The following is an 18,039-nucleotide window of genomic DNA, read 5'->3' as shown; positions in this document are numbered from 1 at the left end:
TGGCCTTCTTGGCCACCTGGGCACACTGCTGGCTCATGTTCAGCCGGCTGTCAACCAACACCCCCAGGTCTTTTTCCACTGAGCAGCTTTCCAGCCACTCTTCCCCAAGCCTGTAGCGTTGCATGGGGTTGTTGTGACCCAAGTGCAGGACCTGGCACTGAGCCTTGTTGAACCCCATACAATTGGCCCCAGCCCATCGATCCAGCCTGTCCAGATGCCTCTGTAGAGCCTTCCTACCCTCAAGCAGATCTACACTCCCGCACAACTTGGTGTCATCTGCAAACTTATTGAGAGTGCACTCGATCCCCTCGTCCAGATCGTTGATAAGGATATCAAACAGAACTGGCCCCAACACTGAGCCCTGGGGAACACCGCTTGTGACCGGCCGCCAACTGGATTTAACTCCATTCACCACCACTCTTTGGGCCTCACCATCCGGCCAGTTCTTTACCCAGCGAAGAGTACACCCGTCCAAGCCATGAGCAGCCAGTTTCTCCAGGAGAATGCTGTGGGAAACCATGTCAAAGGCTTTACTGAAGTCCAGGTAGACAACATCCACAGCCTTTCCCTCATCCACTGGGCGGGTCACCTTATCATAGAAGGAGATCAGGTTGGTCAAGTAGGACCTGCCTTTCATAAACCCATGCTGATTGGGCCTGATCCCGTGGTTGAATGCCACGAAGGTGCTCAAAAGGATCACATTAGTAGGTTAGGTCCCAATTCTGCAGTCTCCTTGTAGCCCCAGGAGAGCTCCATGGATTTCAGTGGCATTTCTCATGTCTACCAATGTCCTTCTGTGTTACTCGAACTACAGGATCAGGGCCTTGGTCAAAGGAGAGGGTCATGGGTTTTTAAGGGATCTGCACTAAAATTTTTGTCATATTTTTTATGTCTCCAAAGCAAGCGTGGTTAAATAACCCATGGACTACAGCCACTGAACATTTCACTTAGCTATCCAGGGGTGAATATTACCATTTATTTGGGGACTTGTCAAAGTATTATTTTCATTACACTAATAAATACTGTAAAAGTCAAAATAAAAAATGTTATAAGTTCTGGAACATGTCTTATCTAAATCTATATGATCTGGAAATATTTAGCAAGGGAGTTCAGTAATACAAAACAGAAACAGAAAGGGTCCTGGGTAAAGCCTTAGGGAAATGCCAAACTATTAATTACACATTAAGTGGATGGTTTTTATTTTTCTGTTGAAACAGCAACTATTCAAAATCTATGCTATAGTGCAACAAAAATTATTCTCTGGTATAACTTAGCATAGAAGTCCAAGCTATTTTGATCCCTAGAGTCAAAGTGCTTTAAAAGATGAAATAAAATTGTGTTGGGATTTTTTTAAATTAGGAAATAGGAAAGACAAATTCTGACCCATTAGCACAGAACTTGGCAAGCGCTAATGATAAATCAAAGCTATGCTCTACAAATATTCTTGCAAGTTTAACTGTATACTTGCAAATTCTTTTTCTCACCTAAATGATTTTCCCAATTTGAATTTAATATTGGTAAATATCACCAATACTGCTAACAGTTCTGATGAAGTCAAAAGGACTGCCCTCGTGTAAAACTGCCCATACACGAGAATGTTTGCCCAGTCAAGCCCAACAGCTGTTACATGTTGTTGCTTGCACTGCTGGCCATCCCTTTATATTAATTTTAAATAATTAAGATTATCTAAAACAGGATATTTTGTGCAGGGGGCTTTGTGTGCAAAGCCCCCTGCAATACCCAAGTCCTTCTGTATACACTTGTGTGTGTCTTTGCACAAAGGCACAAGCTGCATCATCGAAATGCAGACACTTCCAGGATGGAGAAGAGCCTCTAATCAGAGTATGGTATGCTCCTTTGCTCTGGGGAAAAGGTTACATTTTGGTCAGGACATGGGGGTAAATCCTCCCCTAGTATGTAAAGCACCACAGGATCTTTAATGTCTAGGCTGAGCAGACATGACCTCAGTTTTCTAAGGTTTCCTTAATTCCTCAACTCCCACCTGTGAAAGGTCACAGAGCAGTTCCAGTGTTATTGAATTTGTGCTTTGCTTTGAATTTTTGGGAGGACTGTTTTGGGTTTTAGGGGTTTTTTTCATTTGAACAACCTGTTTCCTCCCCAGATTTGTCTGGTCCTCAGAACCATGAAGTCAGTTTCTGTGAGTGCCTTGGATGCAGGGTGGGGGAGAAAAGGTAATCTGGAATCTGAAACCAGACAGGACACTTCATTCCATGAATCTGTGCTCATCTCTGTCCTTTTCAGCCTTTAACAGAAGCAGCCTGGAAGTTGCAAAAGTACAATAATATAAGCACAGATCAATTTGGACGGTATGGAGGGGAACTGGAGAAGTCAATGCTCAAGTTACCCACAAAATCAAGTGCAAATAAAGATACAAATCTCTCTCAGAGCAAAAAGACTTCCTCCACTAACCATAGTCCTTCAGGTATCCTGCTGTGAATGAAACCCTGTGTGTTGAACTCACCATCCAGCACTGAAGGGAACTCAGGAGCCCCTGAACGACCAAGAAAGTGGAAGCGAACTGGGGAGAAATTTATAAAATAAGTCCTAAAGATTCTTGTTTAGTGGAGACCCTTCTTCTTCTGAGGATTCCCACCCAAGAAAGAGGTACCTGTCTCTTTGTTCACAGTGATTGCTGTCAGCTGTTGCGAGTGAGCAACTGCCTTCCTCCAGGTATGATTAGTAACCTACCTAAGTATCTGGGACTCTTAGCACTGTCCAAAGACTGCTCCCCAGAAGATGTGTCTAAGATTTGCCAAGATGTATGACATTTATATGACTACAAATTAATAAAGCTCACATTTCAAAGGACTGCAATTTTCAGGACAAACCTATGATCCCTTCCCAGTTATATCCTGAAATCCGTAAAACTGCTGCGTGTGAAAGAACTGAAAAGCATGAAGTCCTGCTCAGCAGAGAATGCGCTGTAATTCATTGACTTGGACTTGGATGCAAGCTACAGTGACTCTAACGCCCTGCAAGTCTTCCATCAGAAAGTAACATGCCAGTGATGAACGCTCCTTCCAAATGCACATTCTTACTTTTTTGTGTGTGTGAGCATTCTTCTTTGTGGACTCTCAGGAAACCTGAGAGAGGATTTTCATTATCCACCCTCACAAAGTCCTCCCTCCCCACCAGGATATTATCCACTTGACTCACTAGTTAAGGTCAACATAACCTTGAGGAAGTTATCGCAGTAAAGCCACATGCATTTGTCTACAGCAGGAGGAATAGCCCAGCACTCTGCAGAAGCAGGGGTTTGCTTTGAGGAACTTCACAGACCTGAATCAGGTGAGGTCTCATAAAGTGACAGGGCCAATTTAAACCCACAGCTGATCTGTGTCTGCTGACACAGAGGGCTACCAAGGGAAAATGGGGTGGAAGTCATTGCATAATGGTGGAAGGGAGGGACTGTCCATAGTAGTTCACCCAGTTTAAAAAGTCAAAATAAGCTTGCCAAAAGATGTTTTATCTTTTTGCACTCTGTCTTATGTTGACTTTCCTCTGTCTGCCTCCTCCCCCGAGTTCCACTGGTTACATCCTTTTCTTATTACACTAAAGTCACAAAAAATTGTAAAAATACCTTCGTTTCACCTATTGACCACCCTTAGATATCATAGTCCATCGCTCCTTTAATGAAGTCCTCAGGCAGCATTTCCCTGTATCCTTATCTGAGTTTGGCAATAAAGCATATCTTAAGCCAACCTCCTTTTACAATATATGAACTAGAGCTGGGCAAGCTTTTCATAGCAAATGTTTTATTTAGTGGATTAAGCCTTTTGTTCTCTTTGTGAATTATTATGGACAAACTTTGACTTTAATTCATCTGGTTGTTATTCACAATTGTTCAAGTAACTGTGTCAGTGAACATATTTCAGCTGTTCAGATTGTTCTGAAGTGATTCACTTCAGTTCTTTCTTTTGCTATTTGTTATATGCTATTTACTACTCAAGGGCTGTATTTGGTTTTACCCACCCCTCCTGGTGACAATATTACCTGATCCTTACATCACTGGAAGGTCTATGTAGAGGAGCAAAATCAAAGAGATTTCATAATGCCCTCTCTTCCTACTGTTCTCTGTTCACAACACACATTTTGTACAAAATTTTGTACAAATACATAATAGGTATCTGTGATGAGGCGTATTTTCCATGAACAGTCTTTCAGTAAAAGTAATTAGGTATCCCCATGTTAATGGAAACCATTAAAAGGTCTGAGAATACCATCTAATTGGACTGACAGCTTCAGTTAAATATTTAGGATTCCACCTAGAAGTAACAAGGCAATGGGATACCAGACTTCATTAGTTCTGCACCTCACTGAGCTCCTTCTTTTGTTGAAACAAGCATTTCTAAATCTTTTTGTACAATATTCACCTGTCTTTAATGCGAACTAAGTAGCATATTTATCTTCAGATTTCCAATAGTGCCCACAAGCATAAACCAGCAGGACTCCAATACAGCTGCAGAAATGCACAGTATGTTCCTGCAAGTATAAACTCAGAGACAGAATACATCCCACTAAATCTATTTCAAATTATTTTGATTTTTATACTTAATATAATAACATATCATTCATATAATAATAGATCATGCATGTCTTTTTTGCATTTAAAGAGATTCCCAGAAACTGTAAAACTTTTATCCAAACCTAGATTTGACTTGCAGCAAAATTAGCGTACTAATTCACGCTTTTAGTTCTGGTCCATATCATCTGTATTATGTGCCTCAGGGCTCTGAAAATACAGTTTCTACAATGGCTTCCTCCACACATGCACAAACAAACAAAAGCAATACAAATTTGTCAACAAGAAAACAGGCTAAAAGAACTACAATGGGCCAAATTGTATCCTGAAGCCAACACTGGAGCTGCAGGCCCTTTTTTGTAGGGAGACTTCAGCCTCTCAGTTCTCACATTTGAACAGAGTATTTGGTAAACTTTTTCTAGGATTCAAAGGTTTTGTTTTGAACACTAATGAACTGTGATTCAGTGAACCCAGTAAAAATACTTCACCAAAAATCTGTTCAGGTGCTGCAAATATTTGAACCTATCTCACTCCTCTATCAGAAGCTTTCACTTACTGACTGTGTTATGTGTTCATGTTTTCCTTTCAATCTGTTAAAGTTATCAGCCATGAGAATAACTTATTCCGATTTTTGCTGAAAAATTTTTAGCTTTAACATTTACTGCATTTTTGCAATTTATCACTCTTTCTACTCTAGTATAGCATGAGCTCTTCAATTTGCTTAAGTAAATATTGGCAACAAATCAAAGAAAGTAATGTAAGTCCATGGAACACAATTTTGAACTAACTATGGAAAGCCTGCCAGGGATAGCCATGATGTTAAATGTGTTAGGCTCACTAATTTTCCTATGCGGTATATTCTTCCCTGACTATATACACCCAAAGGGGAAAACACAACCTATGAAATGTTATATTGTCTAGTTTCTACAATGTCTTCAGAAATACTCTATTCATTTTCCTTCAGGGGTCACTACAGCACTATTTAGACAGAGCTGGCAACCTGAGTAATGACATTTGTTAATCTTAGAATCACATTTCTGTAATATTTTCATTAGTGACATTTTTGTCCCAAATCTATATTTTCTACAGTGTGGTGTTATAGCTTTCTATTATGCTTCTTTAGTTACCAGGAACTCCAACGGGGCACCAAAAATAGTACTGTAAAAGACAATTGGGATCCTGCTTGTGAACTTGTCTGGACTTGCATACATCCACCAAAGGATATTTCCACCAAAAGGTGGCTTGCAACATGCTAGGCACGAGCTGTGTTTAATTCACCAGCAGCGTGGTCAGGACCCTATTAAGCTCCCTGTGGAGTTACTCTGGATTTATACCAGTGTGACTGTGATTACGATTTAACCCAGACTGTGAGATCTAGCTGTAAAAATTTCTCTCCCTCCAATTTCCAGTGGCTGTAGAGTTCAGTCTTCTCAAACACTTATCTTCTTTTCCATAAATTGCATGTAAACTACATGCAGGTACCCCAGAGCATATGAACACATTTAATACTCAAGACTCCAGTGTTGTCCTAAAGGAATTGTAATAAATAATGGAAAACCCATGCCTTACCAAGAAAAAAAAAACTGTAATAATCCATGATTCACATCTTCCATCAGATCTATACAGAAAATACAGCCTTGCTGCAGGTGCAGTTTTATAGATATTGTCATTTCTTGCCTGGGAAACAACCACAATTCATCATAATGATTATAAAATGCATGATTATATAAAACTCCATTTTATATTCATCGGACAACTTTGCTTTTGCAGCTCAGCTTTCATTGGCTAGTCTTGGTCTTCCCATGCTGGATATAGCATGGACATTTGTAAAAACAAATAACAGAAGAAAATTTAAAACTATACTAAAACCAATAACCTCCTTCAGAATCATACAGGAGCTTGGTGCTTGGGTGGTAGGCATAGACAACTGCTCACATTTTGGTCTCCAACAAACAGCAAATCCTCCCAGTTTTTCTCCTGGAGGAAACTTTTTTCCCCCTCTTGGTTTTTGGATAAATGTAGCCTGTGATAAAGTCAGCAAGCACCAACCAAGCACTCCTGCCCCCAGCTTCTTTGTGAAAGTGCTCCCCTCATTGAGATGTCTGCCCATCTCAGCCACCCCCCGTCCCTCTCCCGTTCCTGCCTGCAAGCACAGCAGCTTCTCCTCCCTCACCTCTGCCCCTCGTCCTCCACTAGCTATGTCTTATCTCCAGGAAGAAATCTTTGCCCCTCTTTTTCCTGTAAGAACCCCAAAATATTGCCAGGCCTCAAGGCGACACACCAAGGATATGAGGTGGACATCAGCAAGTGTCCTGAGCGGGTGCCAGGGTGGGTGCAGAAGATGGCTGGGTGAACCGCCAGTGTGCGCAGGAAGGGGACGGGAGCTCGGCGGTGCCGGGGACCTGTGACTAAGGAGGTACAGAGCCTTCAGCACTGGGGTCCTGCCCGCAAAGGGTGCAGGGTGGGGACAGGGCAGGCTAGGGGCAGGGCCCTGAATCCAGGCCACTGTTTGGCTGGTGGAGTTGCAGGGGAAACAAAAAGAAGGAGTAATTCAGTACCTATGGCCAGGAAGGTACTTAGGAAAAGGAAGAAAAGGAAAGAAGGAAGAAATTGATGGGGAAGAAAAAAGACAAGTCAAAATCGAGATACATAGATACACAGATGTCCTAGGAGTATTCTAGCTGCCTGGAAACCACTTGCAAACAAAGGACACAGCTCTTGAACCTGGTGAATCTGCCCCACCCAGAATGTTTTACCTTTATGACATTAGTATCTCTTGAGACAAATTATTTTCTTTCCTGGACAGCTGTTCAACTCACTACCTTTTTCTTCAGTGGCTCTGCCCAGCATTTGCCAAAGTGCTGAGTGAAAGATCATTGCTCATCATATGATCCTTCATCCGCACGGAGGAGCTGTAGCTAAAAATACTTTATTAAGCTAATGACCCAATGCCATTCTTTTCCTCAGTCTTGGACAATGTTGCATTTATTTATCCCTTGCCAATGCCAGTCTAGATTCCTACCACATGTTGTGCCAGGGCCAAATGGAGAGGCCTCACAGAAGCCTGGGTGAAGAAGATGGATGTCTGTTTCGGGGTGGACTTCAGCGGTACCCACAGAATGAGTAGATGGTTATGCCTTGCAGGTAACCAATAGTTACAACTTGGATTGTCTACAAATAAAATACTATGGGGCTGGACCTTCTCTCAGATGTATTCCCGAAATAAATGGTAGAAAGAAAAGAGATTTATTAATCCCAACCCATTGAGATAGTCATGAACAGCTGCATATCTGAACTCTAGTCGTGGGCAAGCAAGATTCACTAAGCCAGGCAACTTTGTGGTTCTGACAACACAAGAAGCAAGGACTGAATGCTGAAAGCCGCAGTGCCTGAACTGTAGGTGCTGAAATAGAAACCAGCCCCTCCACAGCCAGACTTCCCACGTGTGCCGTTCGAGTCAGAAATCCCAGGAAGGGATCCCAACACCCCAGCACCAAGGGGACATATATCTAGAGCTAGCTAACATGAAACATGGGCAGCAATAGGGTGTCAGCAGCTTCCTTTCACACCACAGCCAAGGCTCCTTTCTTTGTGCTGCAGAGCACCCTTCTCCTTGAGATCAAGAGCTCCAGAGTCGCTCCTGAAGCCCTTCTTTCAGAAATTAGCTACAGATCATTATGGTCTTTAAAAAGCTGGTGTACAGAGATCCTACCATCAGTGTTTTATACAGTAGCCTACTGGATAGAGCACTTCAGCAGTTCTTCCCTCTGCCTGAAAGGTTCAAGCTCCCTGCCCTAACCACAAGACATCCCTCCAGGCTCTCAGGTGAAAATCATGCAAGCATGGCTGCTTATCCTGCTGGGACACTCACCTGGAAAAAGTCGGACTCATGTTCCAGTCTGTGCTCCAAAGCCTACAGAGATGTATACCTATCTATTAATTATTCAATGTGAAAGAAAAAAATCACCCTAAAGGCTCTTAGAGAAGTATGTCCCTAAAAAAACCTTAAAGCTAACTCCATTAATGTAACAACTAACAAGCATTAAATGGTAGCCACTGAGTCTTGATTTCTTTTTTGCACCACAAGAGGAACTGAGAACACCTCTCCAAACACAAGAGACTAAATCCTTTTCGCGAAATGGGTGGCAAAAATAGTTCTGGATTTTTTTTGAGCAGGTGATAGAACTGAACCTGGATTTTCTACATCCTGGGTAAGGGCATTAACCTCTAGGCTTTGGAAGTGGGGTGTGGTAAAAGAAGATATAGCCATAACCTTTGAAAGAAAGGAGGCTGTTGCACCCTTTTCAGGATTTACTGATGTTCTCCCTGAGAGCTGGGCTCTGAGAACGTCTAGAAGATCTCTCCCATTTGGAGACCTAGTTCTAGATCCCCACCTGGCTTAGATGCTAGGACTCAGATGGCTATGAGCTTGCCTAGCAGCAGAACTACAGGCAACTAAGGAAATATGAGATAAAAAAAGAATTAGGCACAGCTTGCAAAATCCCCCAAACTCCTGCTCTGATGCTGCTGCCTCCCTGAGGTGCTTAAAACCCATCTAAGTTTTAGGCACCTAAATGTAACTGGAATGTGACCTTCAGCTGCAGATGTCCTGATGTGTTTATATTATTGAGAAATGCTGACATTTAGTTGAGTGAAGGTGATCAGCTCTGTCATGCTCACAGTAAGATAATTCATGTCAGTGCTCACAGGCAGCCATTATGTAAAGACTGGGTGGGTGACTTTACCCAACAACAGGCAAATACATACTACCTCATCCTAGCTACTAGCAAGTGTTTGGGAGACCTGTCTAGTTTCCACGTTTCACAGAATTATCATTGGGATTGCTATTACAGAGATATGTATTGTGTTTGCAATTCCCCTTAATCAGAAGGGAGAAAATGAGATTAGTTCCATAAGGGTTATTACTGTTTATTTCTCTTCATGCTGCTTTTCTGGGTCATGATTTAGATGAAATTTCTGTAAATTTGTGTCCTTTGTGTCCTGTAGACGTTTTCAGACTAGTGGTAATCCCACAGAAGCCAAGAAGAAAAAAGAAAGCCCATAAAAATACATACTCTAAAGAAAACAGAACTGTCATCAATAAACAACCAAACAAGAGAAAAATGTAAATTCATTTGGAATCAGAATATTCATTTAAAGAGTTTCAAAAAACCAGCCTGCTCTCTCCCGGACACAAGCAATTTCGAAAATGTAAAACAGGTTTGGGAGGTGTCATTCACTTTCGGTGGCATTAGACCCAGAGAGCAAGGAGCAGTGGCGTAAAATCAAAATTGACGTAGATCAGGAGCACTTAGAACTTGCTATCTTTAGAAATGTGTGCTTTATTTCCACCACAGATTAATGAAACACCTCACAAATGTTGTGCATTTGTGGAGAGCACGCAGGTCTGTAGGCAGCATACTTATTACATAGTGTGCACTACTCCTGTGCATTGCTTTCGAGCATCATCACCAGAGGCTTTTTAAGACTCTGCAGCCATGGAATTAGCTGTGGTATTGCCAGCCAGCTGTGTATCCTCCATGGACTTTGGAACAAGCTATAAAAGTAAAAAGAAAAACATACTTTGCCAGCTCCTCACAAAACAGAGCCAGCACTTTAAAACCAAGTGGGTCCTTTTCCGCCCGGCAAATCTTGAGGTCGGCCTCACAGGTCACCATTCGGGATTACGTCAGGGACCAACCGGTTGGGTTCAGGCAGGCTCGGGTTGGTCTGGCAGGCTGCGTGAAGCGAACAAAAGCCAGACCAAGATAAAAAGTTGAGGGAGTGGGATCGGAGGAAATGAAGAAGACTGTTCCAAAGGCTTTTAAATTACGATGGCCATGTTGTTGCAATACTATTGGAAAACTAAATGAATTGCTCCCTTCCTTAGCCCCCTCCTGCTGTGGCTATATTTCTTTTAGCTAAGGGCCTGAGTCAGTAAAGATGCATCCAATTTCCATGCTGTCCAAACGCTTGTAATCACTGCAGAAGCCAGATAGAGATTTCAGTAAACTGGGCTTTCATGATAAACAAGGCTGTTCATTAGGTAGCTCTTGGCCTTCAAAGTTTTCAAGACAACAGAACTACTGAGAGAAGGGAACAAATTTACCCTAGAAAGGGCTGATTTCCACAAAATTCTGCTCACCTGTTTTCTTAAAAGCAGAGGACTTTAAAGAGTTTCTGCTCAGGAACCCAAAAGCTGAGGCACCTTGACTCTACAGTCACTACTGAAAAAAAGCAGACTATCTTTATTATGTTTTAGTTCACAGTTACATTACTGGAAAGCCAAAGGTTTTCTCAGCACTGTAAAACCACATAATAAAAGCAGTGCACATTTTCCGTAGAAGCCAGGGGCTCTGTAACTTCACAATCCATAATACAATTTGCAAGGATGCAGCTACACGGAAACCAATTTTTTTAGTACACCACAGTAAAAATAATCTAAATTTTGCACAACGTTTGAGCTTCACCTAGCACAGGTTGCCAGAATCTCACTGGTAGTGTTCCAAGAAAACGCTACTTGTTACATACAAGATCTATCACCCTTTCTTGAGTTGTTCTGTAGCCATTAAACACCCCATGAGTGCAATGACAGCCATGTAAGCTAGCAAGTTCCCTGTACAGCACAAAGAACTATGTTAAAAGAAGTTGAAATTGTAGAGCATGGGAAGTTGTGAATTTCATGGTGGATTCCCCTTCCCTTTGTTTGCCCTTCTTCTCCCCTTAAACACCCAATGTGTCTGTTTAAAGAGTGAGGGTTGTTTTCTGTTTTGCGTTTTGTTTTCTCTTACTTTAGTCATGTAATTCGTTGCAGACTTCAGGACAGTAACCCCTGTAGAATTTGCTAGTGGCCCACAGAGCTAGCATAAAATAAAAAGTTACAAGTCCACATAACCTTAATTTTATGGTTATAAGCTATATTTACTGCTATATCATAAGTTTGAAAAGGCTGCTAAGTGTTCAGTGTGGGAATGCAGGGAATTTCTCTTAAGTTAGTTTTATGGAGAAATGTGTTGTTAAACTGTAGGAAAGGTTACGGTCCTTTCAAGTCCTCCAGAGCAGAATGCCTATTAGGCGTTTTTAGGGTATTTATAAAATACCCCAACCACTCCCTCAGTATCATTCATTGAAATTCAAATTCAGGACCTTTGCTCTGTTCAAGTCCCTTTGGTTTTAACACTGTAAACTAACCTGAGTGAGAATGCTATCAAAAATCAATGTGGGAGAATTTGCTTTTTAACTCTTGCCCACCTGCACTTCTTTAACTTTGCAAGTGTTTTTCAGCCCAGCACATAAATATGGTGCAGCCCAGTGAGTGTACAATGTACTAAGCTGAGACTTCATCAACAGGAGAGATGGGAGTGCTCTTAGTACATCTGTCCTGATTTTACGTGGTGAACCCGGGCAGGATACAACCTCCTGGGTGCCTCAGTTTCCCCACCTGTAAAACGACAATGATAGTACTGACTTCCGAACGTGCTGAAACCTCTTATGACCTGCCAAAGAACAAGTGCTAAACAAGAGGACGTACTGTTGCTCCACACACCTCTCAGCCTCCCCTCCTCCCCTCAGTCCCTCACTCTCCTCTTCCAAGGCATGTGCCCAGTTTGCTGGGTGGTCACACAATAAGCTGGACTAAATGCTGCCTGCAGACAGAGACCTAGCAGGATGCCAGTGTTGTGGAGTCAACCTGATCATATACAGTAAATCCACTGCCTCCAGAAAGTGGATTAGCGCTACTGTTACGGGGCAGGACTGGCCAGCATGTGGGGGCAGGGTCAGAGGACACTTCATCTGCCCTGCGTGGTAGATACATCCCTGTCTGTCCTCTGGATGTGCTCCTGACATGTAATGGGGGGGGGGCTGCAGGGCTTGGGGCAGAGATGGCAGGAAAGACAGAAACCTGGCCCTGAAGGCTATGCACTGCCCATGGGTACCTGGGTACCCCATAGCTTCTTGGTTTCATACACGGCTCACCTCTGTCTTTTTAAAAATCTTCTCCTTTCTTATCTCCACTTTTTAAAATTATATTTGTCATTCACATCTACCGTAAATGATGAAGTTTCTCTCTTATCCTTGTTGCTCATGTCATTTTTGCTTTAATTCGGCATTTCATTTTTATGGGAAACAGTTTATTATTTTTCACAGAATGTCAAGAGGATCTCAGCCTGAAAGGAGCCTTTGCAATTCAGCCTACAGTGTCATTTAAAACAGGAAAATAAATTGTGTGATAGAGACACTGAAGAGCAAATGCTTTCTGGCATTAGTTTTCTCTTTCAAGCATCAGGGTTTTCTAGAGTGCAAGGAAAAAATCCTTTTATCTTCCAACTACAGAGTTCGCTAGCAGCATCTTTTGGTTTTGAATGACTGATAATCTACTCTCCCAGTGGAGGTCATTAAAATAAATTTTAGACCAGCCAAACAACCCCTTGAAGTTCCGTTTACCTTCTGCCAGCTTGTCCTAAAAAACAGTAATGTCACCCTGCAATGCCCTCTGCTGGGAGACACGACTTGGAGCTGGAAGGAGAGCTACCAGTTCGTGTCCTCAAGCAAGGAACACATATTTGCAATGAGATGGACTGGATTTTCACCTTCTGTGTGAAATCCTGACCTCGCTGAAATCAGCGGGGTTCTAGCTTTTAGTTTTCACTTTGCCCTTAATCATTCCCCCTTTCGAAAAATGCACTGTTATTAACTACACTGGAAAAAAGCTGTTTATTTCAAGTCCAAATGAAAACCTCATTACTGACTTACAGACATGAGGACCTCCTTTTAGCATTTATTGAGCTCCTAGTGAGAGGTTTTATAAGGAAGCTTTCAGCTGCAAAAGACATTGTTCCTCTTGACATTCTTCTAAGTCGTTTTAACTGTAAAAGCTTGTACAAAATCACACGTGCAAATAGCATTCATGTTACACAGGTGTGATTCTGCCCAACGTATATTTTCACTGAACAGGATTCTTGCACTGAGAAAAGGAAGCCAGGCAAATGTTATGCAGTAAAACAAAGGAGTATATCTGGAACCTGATGTGTGAGAACACCAACCCTGTCAACTGCCACCTCCCACTCCCTCTGAGATGCAGCATCCTGGGCCCTGAGGAAGAAAAGTCTGAATCGGCCTGGCCGAGGAGTGGGATACTAGTGTGGAGTTCACACAAACAGCAATCTTCCCCCTCACATGCATACTGGCGCCACGACCCCATGGCTTATGGGCTAGTTATTCCCAGCTCACAACTCATCTGGAGAATCATTCCTGAAAAATATTTTCCAGCCTTGGCAAGGGTGATGTAATACTACCGCTGCCTTGGTTTCAGCTCCTGTGTCCCTCAGCTAGGATGGTCTTGCGCGTTGTTTGTCTCTCACCGCAGCTGTGCAATGGGCAGCAAGTAGGAAGGATTTTTCCACAATAGCCCCCGGTCCTCTCTGCTGGATGCTTGCTCCTTACTACTCATGTTCCACAGCTTAGGTCCTTCCTGGCAGGCCAATTATTTTATATTTACTACTAATTATTATTTCTATCTTTTAGATGGAAACATTTTTTCCTTGTGATGAGATGTTTCCGCTGCATTAACCTGCTTTATCACCGGGTGCCTCCCTCTGCCCTACTTTACAGGGACAGACACCCTTGGTGCCAGAGAATGCAGGTGCAGTAAAGCCACACAGCGCCTGGCAACACCATTTTTATTTGAAGTTACACATAATTATCATTGATTTGGAAGTGTGACCTTCTTGATACACAGCCTTACAAGCTAACAGGTTTTTTCCAGAAATGACTTTACAATGTTTGTTATGCCCGCATGGAGATCGAAATGTCATGGTTATAATCAGTTTTCAAGACTACACCAGGTTCGTTAAAAGGCCCCCAGACAAGTGGTTTTTTGCTTTGTATACTGTCCTGAAAACCTTCTGCTTCCCTTGGTAAGCACCACAATGTCGCACTCGTTTGAAAATGGGCATGTGTGGCTACAAACATCCAAAATATCTTTGCCCTTGACAGCAAGGGCTCAGATTGTCACTCTGGACACCTACCTGCTCTTCTCAGGAATATTTTCCTTTGCAAGAGAGCTGGGTAGCCCAGGGACCAGGTGGTGGGTGCTCACATAGCCTAACCCTGAAATGATTCATTTCAGGGAAGGTTGAAAGTAACTGAAGGTTGTTCCAGTCCTGATGCCAGTCTGGTCCCTCATGGGTGGGGCAGCTGTGCCAGAAAACCGAACTGAAAATCCACCCTCTGAGCTGGCACCTTTGATGGAAGGATCAGCAGTGAAGTCCAAGACTGAATTGGCCTCCAGCTTAAACTGTCCTCTGATCCAAGGCTGTCTCTCAACATCACAAATGAATAACATTATATGAGGAATCTTGCACACACTGCTATTTTTGCTGCCAAGCGGTCTTTCAAGAAGTTGTCTCCCAATCTGATATCTCTACACAGAATAATTTCATCCACAGAAATGCTTGCTAGTGGTTAAATTATGGCCAAGAATCTACATTCGGCCTGAATTTGCTCATGTTGATGCATTGTACCACTACTGGAAAATAAGTGTGGTGTCACTCAAAATGATATTATACTGGAGTGTGACCAGGAACAGGATTAGAGCAATATCCTGTGACTGGGAGCAAGAAGTTGAACTGGTTCTACATTTGCTGGAGGCAGCAGAACACCTTGGTGAGAGGCAGTCACTGTGCTACCCCCATCCCAGCTTCTGGGCCAAGAGATGGGAAGACAGAAAGGGCGGCAACATGCCGTCACCACATCAAGAAGGGTGCCTCCCTGCATTCATTTCCCTCCTGGCTGCAGCGGGTAGCACTAGGAAATGACAGCTTTGGTAGTCCCTGGCTCTGTTATCACCCAAGCCCTGGACAGTTCATCGTTCAGAGAAGAGGGCTGAGGAAAGCTCTGCTCGACCTCAATTAATTTCTCTTTGGTTCCCACAGAAAACAGAGGAGGCAAATTAACATCCTGCCCTAGGAAGCTTTTTTGTCCTCATCGCTGTGGTGGCAAAATCCAGTTTTATCAACACTGCTGAGAAAGCTTGCAGTAGCTTTAGGATTAGAGAACATGATGGCTTCCACACAGGACGGCCTTCCAGCCTTCTGTCTTCTCTTCCTAAGGATACACTGAGAAAGTATCAAAAAAAAAAGCATCATCATCAGACAAAGTGGTCATTCTGTACTTTTCCAGCCCTCAGCAGTCAGTAACCTTTCTGTTTGCACCAATATAAGCCCCAAGCCGTCAGTGGGAGACATGATTTGCACAAGCAAATTCACTCATTTCCTAAGAGAGGGCAAAATTCAGGGCGTGACCTCAACTCCTTTCTCCTGGCCACAGCTTAGCTGAAGACCCAGTATGTCAGATTCACCTCAGTGTGATTCCAGGGACTGGTCTGGAATCAATTTGACCCAGTAAGTCTCTTTGATTGCATCAGGCCTTTCAGAAGTTTTGAACAACAAGGATCTAAACAGCAGGCAGCAATCTGCACAAAAACAATCTTTGCAGTTTAAGGAATTTTTAAAGGTCTGTGCCTCCTTTTTTTCTTTTCTTTTTCTTTTTTGTTTCAAATGCTTTCCAACTGAGCAAATGCTGCAGCGGGTTCATGGGAGAAGGCCTTGAGGCACCCCTGACTTTGGCACTGTTATCCCATAGACACTCCATACATTTTTGGCACCTTGCAGCAGACACATTGACAGCCACAGGATTGATGGAAAGGGAAAGAAGCTGTTCTGCAGTCAAAAGAGAATGTACTCGGATTTCTAAGGCCATTTGAAAGAATGCCAGAATGATACTGGATTTCGGCATTCTTAAGCTCCTTTAAGATGATGCAGCAAGTGGTCTTTTCCACATGTGATGATGTATTTCATGACAAGAGTTTCTTCAAGATTTTCCAAGCCTGTGGGCTCCTGATCCTTTTTCAAATTACAGAGATGATAGCATACTGGGGAGAATTGTGATTAGTTTAAACTCTCCACAGCTGCGAGAGATGAATGTAAAAATTCCACAAAAAAATCCACTTCTTCTGGATTGAATTTACCTACACGACACCGAGTCCTGACCAAGGGACCACTTAAAAGAGCTGGAGCAGCATCAACACTATTTAGTTTCTTCCATCACATCAACCCAGGGAAGGCTCACAACTGTTCTACCCAACACATCTCCCCCAGCAGCACTGCCATGGTACAGGCTGGGGTATTAACGAAGCCCCGAGATGCGTGGGGAGGAAAATGGAACGATGAAATAAAAGCTTAAGTACAAGGGAATTCAAACAGGGCTTGCAACTCATTACTTGGAATACCAGGAGAATTGTAAAACACCTTGTAACCGAGAGGCTTTGCTTGGAGCTGTTAAGGACTGCAGCCCCCACTTCATCACGGGATGACAAATTTTGAACGGTCTTAGCAACGGGGGGGGGGGTGTGAGGGGGTAGGGGGGTGGGGTGGACACGACGAGCACCGAGTCAGCTTTTTTTCTTTTCTGTCAGCTGACCTGAGGAGACAGCAATGCTTTGTTTTGCTTAACAGGACCTCTCTCTCCTCTCCCTCCCTCTCTCCCTCTCCCTCTCGCTCTCTTCCTTGGGTTTCTAATCAAATATAATAATATACAGCATTCACCTCCATCGTTTGTCTCGAAGCGTTGGCATTGACAAAGCTGGCGGTGCACCCACCTTGAGACATTTGACCTTCCGCTTGTCTCTGAAGACAGAGGGGGCCGGAGCATGCATTGGAACACCGGTGACTGACACCCCCTATGTTTGTCTGAATTTATTCACACGGCGATAGGCGAGACCCTGTTTTATGAGACTTTCCTCAAAAATGCTAAATAAAGCAGCAAAAAAAAATCCCGCTTGCTTAAGTTGTCTGTTTGTCAAGGAAAGGGAGGCCTGTAGTACTACTGCACGAAGCCCCAGAAACGCCACAGCCAGGCGGGAGGCCGTGCGGGGCTGCAGCTGCTTCCCTCAGCGCCTCGGCTGAAACCGGCCAGAACCGGCTGGAACCGGCCACTCCCCCAGCCCAGTACCACCAGTGCCTCGTGGTCGGTGCCAGAGGTGCCCTGAGTTCCCCAAATGCTGTAGGGGACACCTGCTTGGGAGCATACCTGCTTTTAAGGGGGCTAGGGCCATTTTCTCAACAAGTATTGCTAATCTATGCAAAAAAATAGGCTTCTCCAGCAGGACTCAGCAAAGTGAAACCATTTCTTTTTGCTCTAAACAGACCAATATACAGCATACTGAACTATATTACAAATACATTAAGCATAAACTCTACTTTATGTCTTTCACTCCACCCCATGAGGATACATGCCCTAAATACCAAACCATAATCCTCACAGATGTATCAGGTAACGTTTCCCTAAAAACGTTCCTGAGGGCGGCCTGGCCGTGGCCCTGCGGCCCCTTCATGAGGCGGCCGGCGGAGGCAGAGCGGCCCAGCCCGGCTCGGTTCGGCGCGGAGCGGCGCGGCGGCAGCCCGGGTGATTAGAGCTAGTCTGGCGGGGAAAAGGTT

General features: G+C 43.5%; 1 protein-coding gene across 1 annotated transcript in view; it reads right to left on the bottom strand.

The window, feature by feature from the left end:
- The window catches only part of LOC142406288 (uncharacterized), a 330,017-nt gene extending 327,415 nt beyond the window's left edge, over positions 1 to 2,602 (bottom strand). The window contains exon 1 of the mRNA XM_075494989.1: positions 2,591 to 2,602. The gene's annotated coding sequence lies outside the window, so the exon portion shown is untranslated. The remainder of the gene's footprint in view (positions 1 to 2,590) is intronic.
- Between the last annotated feature and the right edge of the window lie 15,437 nt (positions 2,603 to 18,039).

Source organism: Mycteria americana, chromosome 2 (assembly GCF_035582795.1).
Source record: "Mycteria americana isolate JAX WOST 10 ecotype Jacksonville Zoo and Gardens chromosome 2, USCA_MyAme_1.0, whole genome shotgun sequence".
Lineage (NCBI taxonomy): Eukaryota > Metazoa > Chordata > Aves > Ciconiiformes > Ciconiidae > Mycteria > Mycteria americana.
The sequence above is the reverse complement of the archived record's forward strand: the minus strand, read 5'-3'. Positions and strand labels throughout refer to the sequence as shown.